This window comes from Cynocephalus volans, chromosome 9 (genome assembly GCF_027409185.1).
Source record: "Cynocephalus volans isolate mCynVol1 chromosome 9, mCynVol1.pri, whole genome shotgun sequence".
Classification (NCBI taxonomy): Eukaryota; Metazoa; Chordata; class Mammalia; order Dermoptera; family Cynocephalidae; genus Cynocephalus; species Cynocephalus volans.
The window spans coordinates 46,806,687-46,811,449 of NC_084468.1; the positions used below are offsets into that span (position 1 = coordinate 46,806,687).

The window sequence follows — 4,763 nt, forward strand, 5'->3', positions numbered from 1 at the left end:
ACACAGCCCAAGCTCTCATAAACTTTTTTAAAACTTATTTTGTTTTGTTTTGTTTTTATTAAGGCATAATTGATTATACACATTTGTAGGGTACAGAGTTGAAAATCAATTCCTGTTTACAATGCGTGATGATCAAATCAGTAAAATTAGCATGTTCATCATTACAAAATGTAATCATTCTTTGTGTCTTTTAACCAATTTCTTGCTAACCCCTCTGCTGTTGGCTACCCAGGCCAAGCCCATACAGAGAGTGCACTGAGGAAGAGATGGCTTTCTGCCTCAAGAGGTCATTCACATTCAAGCCAAGGTTGATGGGAGAAGTACGTGCAACCTTGTTGCTATGGCCACTATTCTTCATTTTGGTAGAGCCAAACTTGGTGGCAGCAAAAGTGGCAGTGGTAAAGGTAAAAGGCTGAGTGGACCAGGGCAAGAAGATGGTACTTACAGTGGCAGAGTGACCAAGGGAGGCAATGGAGAGCTGGGTGATGAGGCTGGGTCACTTATGGGCATAGAAACCTGGGCCTCTGGGTTAAAGCTGTTTTTTATCTCCTTATCCAACTCACATCCATTTTCATTATTATCATCCACATAAAGCACCTTCACTGGTCCCTTTTCACCAATTTGGTAGGAAACCTCAAATGGGTCAATCCAAACACTGAGGTCCTGTGGCAGACTGCGACGAACATCATCCATGTCCAAACCACTCTCTCTGGATGCTTGTTCAATCACAGGGTCCACTTTGTCCCCTACATGTGTACATCTAAACCCTGATCCTTTGTATGGCTTTTCAGGATACCAGTGCCCTTCATATTTCTTCTTAAGAAGTCTTTCGAGTTCTTCACCAAAAATGTTGACACGTCTCCTGGGAGGCTTGTTGTACAAATATAAAATAATAAAATTTAGTGCTACTTGGATTTCAAGCTGCATAGCTGCTATGGCACAAAGTTGGGTTTGTTTCAACACCCCCACCAAAAAAGAAAAAGTGTCCAGTGTGTGGCAGAGAAACAAATTTTCATTCAAAGTGCTGGTATTAGTAAATTGTCCTTCACCTCAAGTGGTCTTGTTCGGGCTGCTTCAGGGCTGCTCCCACCACAGACCGGCGGCGGGCAGGGGACAAATGACGGAGGCCCCGGGACTTCTCAGCACAGCCCTGTGCCCTGGCCCAGTGTCCCCGTAATGCATTCTCTCTGAGCCGGGCCAGAGCTTCGCTCCTTCTAAAACTTTTATAAAACTTGTATAGTTTTATGTTTTATATTTAAGTCTGTGATAAATTTTCAGTTAATTTTTGCATAAGGTGTGAGGTCAAGGTTAACTTTTTTGTGTAGGGATAGCTCTAGCACCATTTTTTGAAAAGACTCAAACTTTTAAGAACACTAAATTGCCTTTAATTGTGTTTTTATCCTTTTGATATTATTTTTCAAAACTGCTTAGAAAGTGGGATAACCACTTTTTATTCAAAAGTCAGTTTAGGATAACCTCGTTGGCTTTGATTTGATTTTAGTGTACTTGCAACCTCTAAAAGCCATTTTTGCTAACACGTCAATTGCATCTCGTTACATGTCAGGAGAGGAAACAGCAGCTCCCCAAAAGGACACAGTCTTAGAAATGCTGTGGCCTTTTCCAGACCAGAAAAAAAATGCTGCTTGTAAAAATAATACCCAATCTCCTAGGTTTCCATCATTTAACATAGTTTCCTCTTTCTCATCAAAACCTGGCATTTACATGAGAGATCATGAGACTGTGGAAAAATCAGTTTCAAAGTGTTACGTGGAAACTCTTTTCAAAAAGCTCATGTATAAATCAAGCCAATTTGAAGTAAGTGTAGATCAAGAAAATATAGTTTAGAGCTTGAAAATGTCAAAGGAAATACCTGTGCAACATTTCTGTCAACCGGAAAACTATACTGGAAAGTGAGTATAGGTCTGTGGATGGAATAATATAACTTTTTCTCTGAATTCAACAGAAAGACCTTTACATTCTAAGAAAAATATAAGAAGGTCTGTGTATACCCTAGAGAAATACATCAGTCCATCAGAAGACAGGTGAATGTACATAATGCTGCTGAAACACGTGTATCCTTTTCTTATCGCTTAAATATAAACATAGTAGAATAACACCAGATAGTATGCTTGGGGCTTCAAAATTCAATATGATTGCATTAATAAGATTTATAGCTGCAAATTTCCTCAGCAATATATGCCTGTGAAATAATAATATTAATAATAGATACTATACTTTACATGTATTATCTCACTGAAGAAGCAGTTATAAAAAAAGTTGAAAAGAAATACACCAAAATTGCGATTGTGGTTGGTTTTTTTTCTTTAATTTCTCTCATTTTCACATGTTTTACAATGTGGTTAAATTACTTTTCTTTCTTTCTTTCTTTTTTTTTTTTTTTTTGTGACCGGTAAGGGGATCGCAACCCTTGGCATGGTGTCATCCGCACCACGCTCAGCCAGTGAGCGCACCAGCCATCCCTATATAGGACTCAAACCCGCGGCCTGGATTCGAACCCGCGGCCTCGGCGCTCCCAGCGCCACACTCTCCCGAGTGAGCCACAGGGTCAGCCCTAAATTACTTTTCTAATTAAAAATGCATGCATATATTTAAAAGGTTATTGAGCTGTCCACTGAACACTTTGCATTTTATTATATATAAATTATTTCTCAATAAAGTGCTAAAAAATAGAGTAAATGAAATGCATGTGCAAAACACACACTACCTAAAAATCAACTTTGTTATTTTTCTTGAGGAAAAAACAGGGAGAAAGATTTGAGAGGCATATTGATTAAGGGCAATGTGTGGAATTTGTTTAGATACCAATTCAAACAAGTCAAATATAAATAAATAAACAATTAGGAGAATCAGAACTGGATATTTGATGGTATTAAGGAATTATTGTTACATTTTTAATGAATGTATAATTTGCATACAATAAAATGCACAGATCTTTAGTGTTCATTATGACAAATTTTAACAATTGTATCCCACTGGGTGACCACTACCCAAAACAAAATATGGATGTAGATGTAGAACACTTTCTTCACCCCAGAAAGTTCCCTGTTGTTCCTTTCCAGTCAGTGACCCCCTTCTCTTACCTCAGGGGCAATCGCTTTCTGCCTTCTAGAACCACGGATCAATTTTGCCTGTTTTTGGACTTCATATAAACAGAATTATATAATAATGTGCTCTTTGCTATCTGGCTTCTTTCACATGTCATTACATATCATTAAATTCACCTGTTCTAAGTGTACAATTGAGTGACTTTTAGTAAATTTACTAAGATCATAATCCAGTTTTAGAATATTTTCTTCACCCCAGAAAGATTCCTCATGCTCATTTTCAGTTAATCCCCTTTAACACTCCTAACCCTGGCAACTAGTAATCTACTTTCTGTCTCCACACACTTGCTTTTTCCTAACATTTAATATAAATTGAACTATACAATACGTGGTCTTTTGTGTCAGGTGTCTTTCACATAGCATAACATTTTTGAGGTTCATCCATGTTGCAGCATGGATCTGTATGGCTTTTATGGCTAAATAGTATTCCATTGTATGGATATGATATACCATATTTTGTTTATTCATTCATCTGTTGATGAGCATTTGGATTGTTTGTATTTTTCAGCTAATATAAATAATGCTGCTATGAATATTCATATGTAAGTCTTTGCATATGTTTTCATTTTTCCTGGGTAGATAACTAGGAAAGGAATGACTGGGTCATATGGTAAATTTGTTTATCTTTTAAGAAATTGCAAAACTATTTTCCAATGTGGCCATATCATTTTACATTCCTACCAGTAATGTTTGAGGGTTTCAAATTCTATATATCCTTTCCAACATTTGTTTTGTCTTCTTGACTATAGACATTCTAATGGGTGTGAATCAAAATAATGTTTTTGAGATTCATCCATGTTGTTGTATATATTAGTAGTTTATTCCTGTTTATTGCTCAGTAGCATTCCTTTATATGAATATTCCACTCTTTTAAACTCATTCCCCTGTTCATGGATACTTGGGTGGTTTCCAGATTGGGGCTGTTATGAATAAGATGTTACAAACATTATTGCACAGATATTTTTGTGGATATCTGTTTTTGTTTCTTAGAGGTTAATTCCTAGGAGTGAAATTGCTAGATGGTAGTATAGATGTATATTTAAATTTAAAGAAGCTGGAAAGTGTGTTATTTTACACTCCCAACAGCAATGTATGAGAGTTCTAGTTGCTCCACATACCCATCAACTTTTGGTGTCAATCTTTTTTATTTTAGCTTTCCTAATATCACTACTCTTTAAGGTGTGACAATGGCATTGTACTTAGATGTTTTTTAAAGTGTCCTTATGGTTTACGGATAATGCTAAATTTTTTATGAATGAAAGTATATGTTATCCGGAATTTTCTTTTAAAAATCCAGTAGGGGAGTGTTGGGAAAACAGAATAGTTTAGTCAGGGCCCTCACCTGGGGTCCCACTGGGTGTGGTTCAGCATTCATTGTGGGCAAATTGTGTGTGTGTGTGTGTGTGTGTGTGTGTGTGTGTGTGTGTGTGTGTGTGTGTGTGTGTGTGTGTGGAGTTAGTGCACATGAGTGCCAATGTATCGTTTTAGTTTTGTTGCTATTCTTGTGTTCTAGAGAGAGAGGGGGAGCGAGAGAGGGAGAGAGGTAGAGAGGAGTTTGAGTGAAGCAGGTGGGTAGGTGTTGGCCTTGGGCGTCCACCCAGCACAGCCATGCCTTCCAGCCTGTGGCTTCCAAGGACC

The 4,763-nt window shown here is 37.6% G+C and overlaps 1 pseudogene; it reads right to left on the reverse strand.

Moving 5' to 3' along the window:
• Positions 1-205: 205 nt before the first annotated feature.
• On the reverse strand, positions 206-927 carry LOC134385696 (protein Tob1-like; annotated as a pseudogene).
• Between the last annotated feature and the right edge of the window lie 3,836 nt (positions 928-4,763).